At 37.2% G+C, this 17,964-nt stretch overlaps 1 protein-coding gene and 1 long non-coding RNA gene across 9 annotated transcripts in view; one reads left to right on the top strand and one right to left on the bottom strand.

The window, feature by feature from the left end:
* Window positions 1-933: 933 nt before the first annotated feature.
* The window catches only part of LOC127524695 (uncharacterized), a 28,920-nt gene continuing 11,889 nt past the window's right edge, over window positions 934-17,964 (bottom strand). Inside the window, exons 3-4 of one of the 2 annotated variants that reach the window (XR_007933146.1) lie at window positions 9,190-9,306; window positions 934-2,574 (exon numbers count right to left, since the gene is read on the bottom strand). This is a non-coding gene — a long non-coding RNA (uncharacterized LOC127524695). The remainder of the gene's footprint in view (window positions 2,575-9,189; window positions 9,307-17,964) is intronic. The other variant, XR_007933145.1, reaches the window with a different exon arrangement.
* Window positions 2,581-17,964, top strand: part of LOC127524688 (uncharacterized) — an 83,046-nt gene continuing 67,662 nt past the window's right edge. For 5 of the 7 annotated variants that reach the window (XR_007933132.1, XR_007933131.1, XR_007933130.1 and 2 more), the window contains exons 1-4: window positions 2,581-3,041; window positions 15,228-15,352; window positions 16,474-16,572; window positions 17,609-17,642. The gene's annotated coding sequence lies outside the window, so the exon portion shown is untranslated. The remainder of the gene's footprint in view (window positions 3,042-15,227; window positions 15,353-16,473; window positions 16,573-17,608; window positions 17,643-17,964) is intronic. The other 2 variants (XM_051916456.1, XM_051916458.1) reach the window with 2 other exon arrangements.

Genomic DNA, 17,964 nt, shown 5'->3' on the forward strand with positions numbered 1-17,964 from the left:
CTCCTAGCATTACTCTCTCTCTCTCTCTCTCTCTCTCTGTGTGTGTTTGTGTGTGTGTGTGTGTGTGTGTGTGTGTGTGTGTGGCCTGCCAGTGAGCAATGGACATAAGACGTTCTTTAAAAGAAAAAAGACAGATTCAGGTGAGAGACTAGGGACAGTCCATAATGACCTCTGTCTTGTTTTTGTTTTTTTGTTCTTCTGAAAAGTGTTAAGCAAGCTAAAGTAACAGATAATGCAAACCAGCTGTTGTTGTATCAAATTACTTATCTAGGCAATGGTCCCCTGCTTTTATTTATTTTTTATTTATTTATTTCAAACCCACAATGGAGAATACAGCTTCTCTTGTGAAAGGAATTTGTCATTTAAAAAAGTTTCTAAGCCCAATAATAATAATAATAAATACATTCAAAATGACATGCCTCTGTGTGCCTTTTGATCATATCCTTAGAATCTGTAAATGGTCTCCATAACATTTTTGTGACATGACAAACTGACCTCAACTCTCCTGCCTACAATATATTTGTGTATGATTGTCAGTGCCAAGGGAAAGAGAGGGAGATGGAGAAGGAGAAAGGGAAAGGGAGAGCATGCAGGAAGAACCAGGTGAGGAAACAACAACAATACATTGACATATAGTGAATAGTGGCAAGGAAAACAATAACTACTCATACACCTATACTAACTTATTGGCATTAAGTAGCCTATATTACACTTACTTTTTGTAACATATTTTTTGTTTTTGTGTGAAAAGAGGGTGGGTGGTGGCAGTGGGGCTCATTGGGTGCTCAGCACCCCTAAAGCTCTGACCCTAGAATCGCCCCTGCACTGCAGAATAATACACAAAGCTATCTCAGATTGATAGTGCTTAAGGGTGATGTAAGGATAACAAATATTAGTGCATAGGGGTTGAGTTATAAAAACAGAATATTGATTTACTTTTTAATGTCAGTAAACAATTTAGGTTTTAGAAATATGCTACAGTGTAAGTGTACATGTAAATATTGTTTTATTTAATTATTTCACACAATTAATTATCCTTACACAATTTCTATTGTGATTGTGAAAATGGCCATGGCTTTCAGGGGTTGAACAGTTATAGTTAACCTCTAAATAAATAATCCCATTAAATATGGAAGGCCAAAAGGGCCAATAACACGTGAATTTTAACATGTCAACAACACGTTAAATGCGTCTATTTCACGCGTATTTCACACGTTAAATACGCGTGAAAAATCACGCTGTTTGTTCTGCTGTTTGCGCAAGCAAAAAAAAAAGAAAAAAAAAGATGAATGTGTTTGTATTGTTTGTCACAGACACTTGTCAATTTTATTTTTATTTAATCCCAATTTAACATTCAAATCTTATCAGTTAACGGTTAATGGTCGGTTAACGTGTGTCGGTCATGAAAATGAACCGAAATGAGCATTCAGCCATTAAAAAATGAAACCACGTTTTCTTTATGTTTAAATAGGCCTATTATAATGTTATTTTTTAATATTTGATTGTGAAAAATGAACTGCATGACTAAGATAAGATGCGCAATAGGCCTATCGGGAGACATGGAGTGGGTCAGACATGATTTTGACCACTTTATTAAGTTTTGTTTTGTAGAAAGCCTTTCTTTACAGTGAATTTCGTTTAGTAAAAATTGTATCTTAATTTTAATCAATGTTTCATCAACCAATTGCCTGGATTTAATAAATAAGAAGAAAATATAGCAGACAAAATCCTGACATGGAAGCACCGGCGCGTCTTATACAGGTGCTGGTCATATAATTAGAATATCATCAAAAAGTTTATTTATTTCACTAATTCCATTCAAAAAGTGAAACTTGTATATTATATTCATTCATTACACACAGACTGATATATTTTAAATGTTTATTTCTTTGAATTTTGATGATTATAACTGACAACTAAGGAAAATCCCAAATTCAGTATCTCAGAAAATTAGAATATTACTTAAGACCAATACAAAGAAAGGATTTTTAGAAATCTTGGCCAACTGAAAAGTATGAACATGAAAAGTATGAGCATGTACAGCACTCAATACTTAGTTGGGGCTCCTTTTGCCTGAATTACTGCAGCAATGCGGCGTGGCATGGATTCGATCAGTCTGTGGCACTGCTCAGGTGTTATAAGAGCCCAGGTTGCTCTGATAGTGGCCTTCAGCTCTTCTGCATTGTTGGGTCTGGCATATCGCATCTTCCTCTTCACAATACCCCATAGATTTTCTATGGGGTTAAGGTCAGGCGAGTTTGCTGGCCAATTAAGAACAGGGATACCATGGTCCTTAAACCATGTACTGGTAGCTTTGGCACTGTGTGCAGGTGCCAAGTCCTGTTGGAAAATGAAATCTGCATCTCCATAAAGTTGGTCAGCAGCAGGAAGCATGAAGTGCTCTAAAACTTCCTGGTATACGGCTGCGTTGACCTTGGACCTCAGAAAACATAGTGGACCAACACCAGCAGATGACATGGCACCCCAAACCATCACTGACTGTGGAAACTTTACACTGGACCTCAAGCAACGTGGATTGTGTGCCTCTCCTCTCTTCCTCCAGACTCTGGGACCCTGATTTCCAAAGGAAATGCAAAATTTACTTTCATCAGAGAACATAACTTTGGACCACTCAACAGCAGTCCAGTCCTTTTGGTCTTTAGCCCAGGCGAGACGCTTCTGAAGCTGTCTGACAGCTGAAACCCATGTCTTGCATACGTCTGTGCGTAGTGGTTCTTGAAGCACTGACTCTAGCTGCAGTCCACTCTTTGTGAATCTCCCCCACATTTTTGAATGGGTTTTGTTTCACAATCCTCTCCAGAATCCCCCTTAAAAAAAAGGCCACCCTTCGGAAATTGACTCTACCAAACTCCCCCACCTCTGTTCGTGACTTGGACTGTTCCAAACTTTCCGGGGAGTTGGAAAACAAGATGTTATGGAGAGAGGCTGCGTAGATGTGCTTGTTTATTGTAAATAAGTTAAATTTGTCAGAAGTATTGCAATCCAAAGATTGAGGATTATGTGTGTGCGTGCAACTAATTGTAAGTACATTTGCATATTTATAATACGTTGATGAGAGAGATTAAAGATCGCTATCGCGGCATTCCGCCTAAATGTTTACATTGTTAAATATGTTTGCACTTTATATTGTCGTGTAAATTTCACATGATCCTCCCGTGTTATTTATCTGGACAGTATTTAATGTTAGATCTGTATTAGATAGTGTAGGATTAAAACGTGTTTCAGTGAACATGTACAGGCATGTTTATCTAGTGAGTTAGACGCATGCGCTGTTGGCACTACATGCGCTGGGCACGCAGTACAGTATTATAATCATTTGTAGAGAGTTTGTATTTGTGTATATATATATAATTCACTTTGTCTAGTTTTCTAATGCCCTTTACCATGCTGATTATATTTATAACCAGCATTCAAGTACTGATTTATAGATCTAGTACTGTTTATAGATCTGAGATTGTACAATTGTTTATTTATATTTTGTATATTGTTTGTTTACAGAACCACACACACAACTACGTGAAATTTGCACAATAAATCATCTACAAGTACCCCTGGTGTGAGACGTAATGTTCTAACCGGACATCCTGTGGCCGTTCAATTACTCTGAACCAAAAAAGAGTGAACAGTAGTTTTTTCACTTTTTAAATAAAAACATCTAGAATCTCAGTATTAATCGGGTGACTATCTGTTTTAAACAGTTTATTGAACAGTTTGATCGCCTGATACGATGTTACACACACTGACACACTTGCGCACACACATACGAGGCGAGCTGAGCAGAGCCTCTTAAAGCAGCCGTGAGTTGAGCACCTCTTTTAAGCCTTTTTAAATAAAAACATATGGAATCTCAGTCTTGATCGGGTGACTATCTGTTTTAAACAGTTTATTGAACAGTTTGATCGGCTGATACGATGTTACACCAACGTGATCTCATGAGAAAACGTATGTATTTTTACGTAAATTGTGGTTCTACCACACGTACATTTACTTACGTTTTCATACACACAAAAACGTACAACATTGACGTATTTATAGCACTAAAACGTAAAAATACTTACGTATTAACAGCAAAAAAACGTAAATCATGTAACGTAAAGTGTGAATGTAAATGAATTCCCATGTATTAATATTAAAATCGTGGCTTTAATGATTTAACGATGTTTTTAGTCGAATTTATTGAAAGCAGTTTACTCATCTACCTAATATGAAATAACATTTCTGTTCGTGACTTGTGCTGCTCGTTTCGGAGGATTACATAATGTTAAACAAGACTACAGTTTGAAACTTTATGAATAAAATGTCTGTAATTGTTTAACCATTTTGTAATATTTATTTTGTTTGCTGTGAGACACAGAAGGCGTTTTCGCCTATGCAGCGACTGACAATACAACCATAAGATACACCAAAACACAACATAAATTCACAAATCACATCCATTTTATTTGTTCGATGTAGTCCATATCTTTAGAATCCACATGTTTGTAAGGAACAGATCCAAATTCAGCCCTTTATCCATCAATCTTCATCTTCATTCTCAGCAACAGCGACCGTCACAGTCAAAGCTCGCGCTTGTTATGATTCAAATTTGAAAGTAGCGCCACCCTCGAGAAGCGTTACGACATGGTTTACGGCACTGATATCGAACGCTCATTGGTTCTCACCTGCTTCGTCACAGATTGCGACATGCCGTGTTTCAGTGGATTGACATTTGAAATGAGTGTGCGCCTTCACGGAGAGTAGCCGGATTTATCATATTTTCGTGGATTAATAAATTAAATTATGCTCTGTACCTTATAAAAAAACTATTACTGCCAGAGAGGACTGTGACTGGACTCATCATCATTTGAACTACTTTTGGTACCACTTTTGACATTTTCGCAAAAAATAAATTCTTGTGATTACGCTTGTTTGTCTGTCATTCTTTTATTTATAACAGTAGGTAGTTTAAAGAAATGGTTATGGGTAAGTTTAGGGGTAGGTGTAGGATTAGTGGCTCAAAATATCGTTTAATTTTATATTTTTACTAAAATTGTCATTTTCCTACACATTTCTGTTCTTTATGTTTTATTTTTTTAACATTCTGTATAAAATGGTTAGGTTTAGGTTCGGGATGGGGATTAGGGATCTTACATTTATCTACAAAACGATAAAATGGAAATTATACATATATCTTTATGACATGAAAGATTCGTAAATATTTTACGTTTTTTCGCTGTAAAAACGTAAGTATTTTTACGTTTTAGTGCCATAATTACGTCAATATTGTACGTTTTAGCACCTTTCTAAACGTACAAAAATGTACGTTTTGTGTCTTTGAAAGTTACATATTAATACCTACGTATTAACAATGAGACCAGGCTGGTGTATTTAACTATTCAGGCGCAAGGAGAGAGAGAGTGAGAGCGCTTCTGTCGTGTGCCGTTCAGCGTGATTCCACCTGTCCCCCCTTCACTAACAGCAAGTTAATCGATAAAGAATTGTGATTGAATTGTAATTTTATGATACGATGAGCTTGGCTACCTTTCATTTGGCTGCAGGCTGAAATTATATTCAATCCGCCAAATTGGCTAGGGGGAGTGGCTGTCTTACCCGCCACAACTGAAATCTACCCGCATTTGGCGGGTGTTAATGTCAAGCCCTGATTGTTGCACAATCTCGCATTTATAGTCTAAAATGTAGATGAGTAGAGCTACTGAATGCTTTAGGGACAGAAGAAAACCTATAGTTTTTTTATATATAAATAAAAAACTTCTAGAATCTCAGTATTAATCGGGTGCCTATCTGTTTTAAACAGTTTATTGAACAGTTTGATCGCCTGATACGATGTTACACACACTGACACACTTGCGCACACACATACGAGGCGAGCTGAGCAGAGCCTCTTAAAGCAGCCGTGAGTTGAGCACCTCTTTTAAGCATTTTTAAATAAAAAACTTCTAGAATCTCAGTATTAATCGGGTGCCTATCTGTTTTAAACAGTTTATTGAACAGTTTGATCGCCTGATACGATGTTACACACACTGACACACTTGCGCACACACATACGAGGCGAGGCGAGGCGAGCCTCTTAAAGCAGCCGTGAGTTGAGCACCTCTTTTAAGCATTTTTAAATAAAAAACTTCTAGAATCTCAGTATTAATCGGGTGCCTATCTGTTTTAAACAGTTTATTGAACAGTTTGATGGCCTGATACGATGTAACACACACTGACACACTTGCGCACACACATACGAGGCGAGCTGAGCAGAGCCTCTTAAAGCAGCCGTGAGTTGAGCACCTCTTTTAAGCATTTTTAAATAAAAAACTTCTAGAATCTCAGTATTAATCGGGTGCCTATCTGTTTTAAACAGTTTATTGAACAGTTTGATGGCCTGATACGATGTAACACACACTGACACACTTGCGCACACACATACGAGGCGAGGCGAGGCGAGCCTCTTAAAGCAGCCGTGAGTTGAGCACCTCTTTTAAGCATTTTTAAATAAAAAACTTCTAGAATCTCAGTATTAATCGGGTGCCTATCTGTTTTAAACAGTTTATTGAACAGTTTGATGGCCTGATACGATGTAACACACACTGACACACTTGCGCACACACATACGAGGCGAGGCGAGGCGAGCCTCTTAAAGCAGCCGTGAGTTGAGCACCTCTTTTAAGCCTTTTTAACTAAAAACATGTAGAATCTCAGTATTAATCGGGTGACTATCTGTCTTAAACAGTTTATTGAACAGGTTGATCGTCTGAACCCAGATAGCACACATACATGTGGCCGATGTCGGCCGCAGAGCGGAACGTCGGGCTCATATCTATAACATCTAATAAGGATCGGCCAGGCATAGGCGCGTGTCTTCAGTCAGTGCTCTATTTCCAGCTCGTCGGCTTTGGGTCGGATCACGACTGCAGGCCGATGCCGCGCTTATCTGTTTGCGCGTGACCATTCATCTCTGCAACCGACGAGAGAAATGGCGACTCCGGCGACATCTGTGGTTTTCAGGTAAGTTTTCACTTTAAGTGAATTAGAAAAATCTTTTGTTAGTTCTGTGACACTTAAAAGTTACTAAGGCACTCGCTTTACTACAGGCAGTTTGTAATCACAATTTCTCGGAGCCGAAGGGCCAGATGAGCAGCGGAATGCTAGGTCAGCCCAGCTTGTTTAGCTCAGAAACGTTTTTGTAAGCAGCCAAATTATCTGAACATATCTCGTCCTCCGCAAAATAAACGGATCAGGTCATAAACCGGTAATGGTAGATGTTTATTTGTGTAAATGCTGCGTGACTTTGACGTGTTTTAATGGGTGCGCGCGTTTTGAACATTCAAACACTGGAGAAGTTACCATGGTAACGGGCGGCACAGCAGTAACGGACAAGCTGCAAAATCTCCGTCTGTCGCTGTTGTTTTCTCTGCTTTCGGGTGAGTTTAGTCCTCAAAATCACATAAATAATATAAAACTGTTCTGGATACGTTTCTTACCTGTAATTGACACGCTTCTGTCGAATGTTTACTTTACTGAAATAGTTTATTTTCTTCGAAAAAGTCCGTTAGCATAACCGTTTTCGGAACTGTTTGGCTAATGTACTGAGCTCTTATGAAAGTTTGCGTTTTTAATCACTTCTTTATGTTCAGAAGAGAGGCTTTGATAGTTTTGTTAAGGTTTTGTTGGTAATTTGTCAATGGGTAATTGGAAGTGAGCTAATTTATTTAAACTGCTGTACTGACATCCCTTACAGGAAGCGCGAAAGTCAAATGAAACGCAATGAAATGATCTTTCATGGTATTATAGATATTTTAGTTGAAATCCGATGGCTCCGTGAGGCCTTCATAGGGAGCAATGACATTTCCTCTCTCAAGATCTATAAAGGTACTAAAAACATATTTAAATCAGTTCATGTGAGTACAGTGGTTCAATATTAATATTATAAAGCGACAAGAATATTTTTGGTGCGCCAAAAAAATTTTAAAAAAATAATGACTTATTTAGCGATGGCCAATTTCAAAACACTGCTTCATGAAGCATTGGAGCACAGTGTATCGAATCTGCTGTTCGGAGCGTTATTTCAGCCGTTGGCAGTTTGACACGCGATCTGAATCATGATTCGATACGCTGATTCATAACGCTCCGATGCTTCATGAAGCAGTGTTTTGAAATGTGATTTTGAGGACTAAACTCACCCGAAAGCAGAGAAAACAACAGCGAGAGACGGAGATTTTGCAGCTTGTCCGTTACTGCTGTGCCGCCCGTTACCATGGTAACTACTCCAGCGTTTGAATGTTCAAAACGCGCGCGCCCATTAAAACACGTCAAAGTCACGCAGCATTTACATAAATAAATATCTACCATTACCGGTTTATGACCTGATCCGTTTATTTATCCGTTACTGCTCAGGAAATGTCATTGCTGGCTATCGGATTTCAACAAAAATATCTCAATTTGTGTTCCGAAGGTTAAGGAAGGTCTTACAGGTGTGGAACGGCATGAGGGTGAGTAATAAATGACATAATTCTCATTTTTGGGTGAACTAACCCTTTAACCCCTGGTTATTTCAGTCAGAGTGTCTGTGAAAAGCCTTTAGGGTAAAATAATCAGCGAAATGAGATTAGGTGACAAATGTTATATTGTTTGTATTTATGATAAACTATTATGATAACAGGATGTTATGGTCATTAATATATTTTCTCTAGGTCCTTTTTGAGTTATTTATGTATATGTATTTTTTACTGATACATTCTTAAATACGTTTTACTAAATATTTGGTAACACTTTACAAGAAGTTTCATTAGTTAAACATTAGTTAATTATTAACTAACATGAACTAACTATGAGCAATACATTTGTTGCTGTATTTACTAATCTTCGTTAATGTTAGTTAATGAAAATACAGTTGTTCATTGTTTGTTCAAGTTAGTTCACAGTGCATTAACTAATGTTAACAAAATTTTAATAATGTATTAGTATCTAAGTTTAACTAATGGACCTTATTGTAAAGTGTTACCAAATACTTAAATACTTTAAATGCTGACTGGTTCAGGGGGTCAAGAACTTTAGGCATTTAAGTTATTTTTCACATAAATCTGGTCAGCTTACACACTGCTCATACTCTTAGCCTCTAAAATGTATGAATTGAATCACCAATACATTATCAGGTGGTAAGGATGTCATTAGAGTTCTTACAATTATGGCTGTGCTCTTGTTACCAGATGAGATGTGATCCCCGGCGTTTGGCGCTGAGATTCTTCAGGACAAAGGCCTTGATGCCATGAAGATGGTGAGTTTCCCCAATAGCTGCCACTACCCAGATCAAGAGACTGTATTAGTCTATCTGTATTAGTCTATTTTGATAGGTATGTATGTTATGAGTCTTTTCTTTTTCATTACAGCTCATAACTGACAGGCTTTCCTGTGTAAACCATCATATTTATCCAAATGAGGTTTGTAAATGCATGAATTCTTAATATTTTATATTAATCATTAATTTTGAATAAAAATTACTTATAGAAGAAAATGTGACAAGGCCTCTCACAAAATGCCATATTAAAGGAATATTCAGAGTGCAAGTCAAAACTGTTTTGGGCAATATTATGCTACAAATATCGTCTATTGAGCTAAAGTTAAATTGAACCTGGAATGTTGATTTATGTTACCATGCGATACTTTGTAATGAGCATGTACAATGGATTTTGAACTCTACTATTTTTATTGCAGGGTCTCTGGGATCCCCAGCTGAAGGCATGAAGACATCAGATCTTGGCCTGGACAGATGTACCAACAGTACACCACACCGACCTCTGCTTTTGCATGGATGGCTGATTACTACCATGTTCTGAGAGGGTATTACTATAGCAAAACTGAGCACCTGTGACACTGGGATTTCTAGTTGTAAAGAATAATCACACAGTGTTTTTTAGAAGTTGCAAACTTTTCTCTCTCTTTCTCTCTTACAAACAACACAACAGTTAAACCTTTTCAAATTCTTTTCTGGTGGTGCACAAATCCTATTCTTCGAAACAGAAATTAAGATATTCATATGCTCACATTTAAGCTGCAGACACATTACTTTGAGCATGCAAAATTTCTTCAGACACTGTAACTGGCGTGATATGACGTCTGCGGAGTATTTTTAAAAACATGAATTCAACATTTAACAAATAGTATATTCAAAATATAAAAATATACAGTCTACTCGACTTTACTACATATTTTTTTTTTTTTTTTTTTATTTAGTCAAGAGGTCACACCTTCATGTAGCGATTTTGTACTCTTTACACATAGTCGTGTGATGTGAATTCACAGGTCAGAGTTCCAAACCAAACTTTTTGCATGAGCTTGCATTTCTAGTCTCCTGCATTTGTGTGCATATGAATGGAGGTCAATGGAATGAAAAGCGTAGTGTGACTGCACCTTTATTCTACAGTTGCAGCACACCTGTATCAAAAGTGTGAAGTCATGGACAGATTTTATTTGTGAACTGATATGCGAGATCTCACATATGACACATCAGTATGTGACAGCCCACTCAAACACGTGCTCTATCCAGTGATAAACATGTTCTTGTCGTTATTAATCAATCAGTAATCAACACAGCACCACCCCGAAATTGCCTTGCACTGTAGAATTATGGTTTTGGCAAGAGATGAAAAATAGCCAATTTATTATAAATGCTACTATTTTACAATTAATATTTAAGACTGTTAGAGAGGGATAGAAGCCATTTTTATGGATGATAGAATTTTTTCATTACAGGTCATTTATTTGAATGATCAGCAAAAATTTGAGCCTATGAGTTTAATAATTTGAATTCGTAGAATAAGATTAGTACAAATTTAACTGTTGTGTTTGTGAGAGAGAAAAGAAAACTACAATCCTAATACATTTTCTCAGTGACTACTGAAATATTCTGTACAAATTCCACTGTCACAGGTGCTCAGTTTTGCTACAATAATACTATATATTATACAAGCACATGCATAATTTGAGACAATATTCTGATTCTCATTTTACCAATGACAAACCACATCTATCTTATTAACAACTATTCATTTTGTGTATAATCAATATCTAAACAAGTGATATTTAGTTGTTAACGAGGGATTGGCTGGACTCTGCTGACCCAATCAGTATTTCTCGTCCAATGGTCATACTTTAATTTTCCGGTTTCTCTATTATTGCATCCTTCTCATGGGCATTTCATGACTTTTCAGTGTGGGTTAAACCTATTTTTTGGCCCATAATATGTTTTTTTTTTTTTTTTTTTAAGTAATTAAAAATAGTTTTGTCTATGCTATTGAAATTGTGGGTTACATCTTTGTCACCTTTTCACCCAAGGAGTTTACATTCCTGATAATACAAGAGCGAGGAACTTACATTTTAATTACAAAGGAAAACCAATTCATCTGCTATATTCTTCTGTTCTCCATTTTCAAGGGTAAGATTTCTTTATAAATCATCTACTCACCCATATGTCTTTATTTTTGTGGAACACAAAAGGAGAGAGTCACTTAGTCTCCGTCACCTTTAGAAAAGAAACTGATAGGGAATTGTGACTGAGGCTGTCAGTCTCTTGATGTTCTGTCTTACATCTCCTTTAGTGCTCCAATAAAAATAACATGTTTGGTACAAAAGAACATGACCAGTTTTGTTCATGAGTAAATATTGCTTTTAATTTTTTAACTTGAGACTGTTCAGCCTGTAATTTTCTGTATACCTCTGCGTGTATCTGAATGTAAATGCCTTCTCTATTAGTCATATTGACGGGTTGTATATAGGAGGATGTATGCCTTAAACATGCAGGCTATCTGTAACTGTATTTTGTAAATATTAAAACAATGTTAACTGAATGTGATGTGTGATTATTACATAAACATGCTCATTTATCTATTAGTATTAAGTATTTGAGATTTTCAAAAACGAAAATGTGTTAACCTGTGTAAAACTTCAGCCCAACTGAAATCAACATCGTTTCACTCAACTGAAATCAACATCGTTTCAGCAAAGTAAGCAAACGATCCGCGTTGATTTCCCGTTAGTTTTGAATGGCTTGTCTGACGTTGGTCTTTGATGTCGTGAGAAACATCGATTCTAGGTTGATTCTGTGCTATCTGGGTGTAGCCTGAAAGGTTCAGCCTAAATAAATAAAGGCCCTAGAAAGCCCCTGCACAGCGGCCAGTATTTACAGATTTGGATCGTCCACACATCGGCCGGACAGCGTTCGCGATCAGAGGCCGACGTCTCGGCGACATTTTCCCGATGAGCAAACGCTCCGTGAGCTACATCCCGGCGATGAAACTTTGTCCATCGAGACAACATCGGCCCGACGTATGTGTGTTATCTGGGAAACGATGTCTCACACACACACACACACAGAGATACGAGGCGAGGCGAGCCTCTTAAAGCAGCCGTGAGTTGAGCACCTCTTTTAAGCCTTTTTAAATGAAAAAACATCTAGAATCTCAGTATTAATCGGGTGACTATCTGTTTTAAACAGTTTATTGAACAGACTGATCGCCTGATACGATGTCAAACACACAAACACACACACGACCCACTGAGCAAGCGACGTCTGTGGACATCCAAAACAAGTTGATATCCCGTCTGCCGTCCAGGCCATGATCTGAACGTCCATTTACAGCCAGAATTAGTCGATTAATGACACTGAGAAATTATGTCCAATCTGGCCACAATATAAACGTCCACTGACAGCCAGAATATGTCGAGAATAGACGTTCATACTGGCTATAATCTGGACGTCTGTTGACATCCAGAATTAGTCAATAAATGACATAAAATATATTAAAGGCCATAATCAAAACATCAACCGGCATCCCCCAACAAATCAAGAAAAGTCGTTCACGATGGCTATACAACCAGAAATGACAGAAAAAAACAAAAACAAAGAAAATGGCAGTGGTGAAGAAACAGTATGGCTAAAGGCATATGTTTCTGCGTCAAATCGATGACATACTCCCGCAGACCCTGCGAACCCCCTCCAAGCCCCGCCGTAGATCGATGTGCGCACCTCCAAAAATGTGTAACTTCGCGTTAAAGTGACGCAGGCCGACCTGCATCGGTGTTAAGCAGCATGAGTAGCGTCACTTTGCAAATAAACTCAGATAACGTTATTCGTTTATATGTCAGTAACATTTTTAAATTAGCACTTCGCCAGCAAGCAGTGGCCAGTTTTTAAAGTTTGCTTGCTAAAATAAACTGGCTGGCAGACACCTTGCAAATCAGACTGTCACAACTCCGTAGGAGCGACGCTGCGTGGAGTTGACAGGTCCATGTATGCATCTTGGCTATTTTTTGTGTCAGTATCACAAGTGTATTGCATTCAACCTTCTCTACATAATTTAATTATTTTGGTCACCTTGCTCTTTTAAACTTTCACTTTAGGCAGTCAGCTGGGGAAAGCTTGAGGATTTTTATGAGCTCTGAATAGAGGACGCAGGCAGGTTGGCACAAATAGACAGATGACAGAATTCCTCAAACTCAAGGAGAGGAATAAACCAAACTGTCAATAAATAGATTTTGGCTATGTGAAACTGCAAGGCAGACGGTGACACTCATATTGGACTACATTTATTCTAAAGTTTTATATTTTTTTATTCGTCATTGTCTTTGTTTGAGGGTGATGGGTAACTATTTCCACTCATATATTGGCCTTAAGTGCGCTCTGAAGGCCTGGGGTTCCAAAGGCGTAGTACAAAATTCTGGGCCCTGTAGAAAGGCATTCTCTACGGGCCCCTCCCCACATCCACAGCTATTAATTGCATCTGTTGTGTTGTTTATTTTGATTCTCAGCTCCAGTGGGCTACACATGTGGATTATATTTGCTCAAAAATCAGTCAGCGCCTACACTTTTTACGAAGGCTGAGGATCCACGGTGTGGACAAAAACATAATGCTCATCTTTTATAGAGCCAGTATTGAATCTCTCCTCAGATATGGACTCACCTGGTTTGGTAATTTATCAATTAAACTTAAATCACAGATTCTGAACCTGATAAAAAGGGCGGGCAAAATAATGGGTGTGCTTCCTCCTTGCTCTCTACTGGACATTTTTGAAGAGACAGCACTTAAACTGGGTCGAAAGATTGCTAATGACTCGACCCACTTTCTCTTTGATCAGTGTGAGGTTATGCCCTCAGGCAGAAGGTACAGGGTTGCAAACTGTAGGCTGAATAGATACAAACATTCTCTGATTCCTTTGTCAATTGCACTTCTGAACCGTAATAAATCAATGTGACTGTTTAGATGAGCAGGCTATAGGGAGAGGGGCAATACTTTTTAGCACATTTTTAGGGGTTTTGTGCAATATATTTGAATCGTAATTAATGTGATTAACTTGACTTGTGTACTGTTGTGGATGTATTTGCTGTTTTGCGACTGGAATGTTGATGTTGTTGATGAATTGATTGACAATGGTGGTCCATGATTGTCCAAGACAAATTTCTTCACCTGAAGACAATAAAGGCTTATCTTAATCTTAATCTTTCTGGGCCCTCCTCACATGAGTGCCCTGGGTACTCAGTCCCCTTTCTACCCCCAGTCCGACACCCCTGCACTGTAAAATAAATTATTTAAATTAAATTAAACATTTGAGTTAATACAATGAAGGAAATTGGTTTAATAAATAGAAACTCAATATATTATTATATCTGAACCACATACATTTAAAAAATGTTGTGATAAATCATAAAAATAGCACAATGTGGCATGTTTCATAACAAATAAAACACACAATTACGCAATATGTTTACAAAATCTTTTAATTATATTTGAATAAAGGGTGATGTCGATTCTCAAAAATGTTCATTTAACTCATTTAATGAACTTAAAATTTTAAGGCAACCAGTTACCTTACTTTTTAAATATGTTTTTACAGTCTGGCAATAGATGGGACCAAGCCCAAATATGTGTGAAATCATTTCACATTTCACTGAAGTGTTTAAAATCAATTTCACCCTCCTCCAAATATCAGCCTTTTTGAATTTTTTTTTTTTTTTTTTTTGTGGAAAAGGCGGTTGGGTACTCTTTCCGGTTACAGCAAGTTGATTGTGATATCCCTCCCCTGTGAAAAACAGTTCTACCTTAATGGTGATAATAAAAAAATCGGGACTGTGTCAAGTAGACATTGTTTTGAATAAATTTTAAAACTTTTATAACATGGTACTGAGTTTTTTTTATTTTATTGATCAAACATGCTCGGAATACAAGTTTCTCCAGTTCTGTGGCGGACGGATATGTGACTGCAGTCCGCAGCAAGCTCCGCAGTCCGCACCTGGAACTTAGGCTGTTTCGCACTTTCCTGTGTTGCACTTGCCGTCCCCATCAAGGAGTTTGTAAGTATTTTTGTAATATTGGTAATACTAATAGTGAGTGATTCCCGAAATTTTATCATAAAGTATTTTTCGTTAGTCCCAGTTGGTCCATCTAAGCAAAGTCCCTTTAAGACAAGTCATTTCACTCGGCGGCCATCTTTGAAACGCCTCTCGGGCATCCTGGGCATCATGCAGCTCCTATCTCTTTGAATGGGGAAACATCAAATTCTCCAAAGCTGTTTGCCAAGCTTTCGATTAAATTTCATATTTGAAATCACCAATGAAATCTGACAACAACTGTCTCATAAATTTTTTTTCCAAATGCTCAAATCATGACAAAAACAAACAAACAAACAAACAAAAAAAAACAGTATTTAGGCTGGATCAAGCTAATGCACATGCGCAGACCTAAATGTGCGTCTCTCGTGCCTCATCTGACTGTTTCTATAGAAACCGGTGCTTCTATCGGCCGCTGCAGTGACGCGATGACTTTACAGGTCGGCGATTGGCTCTTATTTTGAAGGCGGGACTTATTCCGCCATATTGAGCGTTACACTTTCTCCCATTCAAAACGATACGAGTGACATGTCTTGTGTTATTCTATAGTCTTTGATCTAAGTCATCATTCAAATGTTTTTTCCTCCAAGTTGACATGTTTGCTAGCAAGGTAAAATGTTAACGTTAGCTAGCGAAGGACGGAAATGAGGCACATGTGTAAATACTAACGGCAATATCCTAGACCTAAAATAAAGCTAAAGCAAGCTAAAAAAATAATAATAATCACACAAATCAAGCTGGATGCGCAAAGAAGGTGAGAGTGTCCGACTTAGGATAATAGTACCTTAGCGCCAAAAGCTTGGGCGATGGCGCTCATTTTACGGCCATAGTAAAAAAAAATTCGGAAATTAATGATTTAAACTTCATATGTTTAGAAACGTAAGAAGTTACACTTTTATTTGATACCAGTTACCCCCCCCCCCATCTGAGTGCTGTCCCCCCCAAAAAATATAATTAATAACCACGCTAAGTATTGTAAATAAATTATATAAACTTAAAATAATTATGTAAGTAGTAAAGCAATACAAACGCAGACGGGAGTTTTATGTTTAGAAACATTGAGTCACCCCTCCCTTGCCTCACAGTGGACTGGTCCACCGCGCACGTGTGTGTAGATTCTGCAGAAGTCCGGCGGCGCCGGCGGGAGAGAGCAGCTCTGCAGACAGATGCTGAGAGGAGCTGCAGTAAGTCGGCTGTCAAGGCTGTTTTATTCAAAAACATCGGATGAAGTGATTATTTTCTCTTTAATGCTGACGGTGCTGAGTAATTAGTCATAACAACAACAAAAGATGATAACTGATGATTTTTTTCTGTGAGTCCGCTATTTTAGCGATTATGTTACCTAGCGTGTTTGCTAGCTTGTTTACCATAGCTTGTTGGATACTCAGTCACCCACAACAACAACAACTAACATTGTGATAAGAATATGTGAACTGTAATAAGGCTAATAGATTTACTGTTGTGTGTTGGGTTATGCTCAGTGTGTATTCATCGTATTTTGGTGACTTGGTTGTAAACAACTTAAAAAAAAAATAAAAAAAATTTTTTTTTATATATATATAAATTATAATTATATAATATAAATATATATATATATATATATATATATATATAAATTATAATTATATAATATATATATATATATATATATATAAATTATAATTATATAATATATATATATATATATATATATATATATATATATATATATAAGATTTTGAAGAAGAATATTTTGGCCAATTTAGTCAGTTTTTTTATTGAACCAAAGAGAAACAATGAGCATAATGGCAGTCTCCATGCTACACTAATAATAGTAGGTTTTCTTCTGTGTAATATAACATATATCCTTTTATAAGTAAAATTTTGGCTGTATTATTTGCGTCCCCTTCAAAAATTGCTCTTAAGAAATTTTATGTTTATTGTCCCCCCCTACTGTCAGATGAAATTTATGCCCCTGGTTAGATGTCTGAACACCAGAGACAAACGGTTTTATCACCCGTTAAAGACAAAAAAGTCATCGAATTTTAGCTAAAAGTGTCAGACTCACGTTAGCTGCTTGTATAGCATCCACGCTAACATGGTTCAAAGACCAAGATACTTGGTTCAAAGACCAAAATCAGGCTATGTTGTCGTATAAAATTAAATGAAGTAACTGAAATGTGACCTATGCTAATTAATTCCTCCCCTCCTTTCTCTCTTCTCTCTTTTATCTTTTATCAGAATCCCTCATTCATCAGAGCAGCTACCAAGAGAAGTGAGTATCCGTCCTCTGCCTCCTTTGTCTCAATGTTATTTCAACACAAAGTCTCCAAAGTACTTACATACATATGCAACTGATCTCAGCTGGTATTCTGTCTATAATGGAGTGGAAATTTCTAAGTGACCCCAGACTTTTGACTGGGACCTTGAATTTCACCTTGGGGATCAATAAAGTATCTATCATGTGATTGCAATAGACATACAATATATATATTAAAAAAAAAAAAAATTGATTTTTTGAATTCTATGAATCGATTTTGAATCTGTAGAGCTTAAATCTTGCGAGAGTGGAGTACAAGACACCAAATTACTAATAG

This window comes from Ctenopharyngodon idella, chromosome 13, assembly GCF_019924925.1.
Source record: "Ctenopharyngodon idella isolate HZGC_01 chromosome 13, HZGC01, whole genome shotgun sequence".
Lineage (NCBI taxonomy): Eukaryota > Metazoa > Chordata > Actinopteri > Cypriniformes > Xenocyprididae > Ctenopharyngodon > Ctenopharyngodon idella.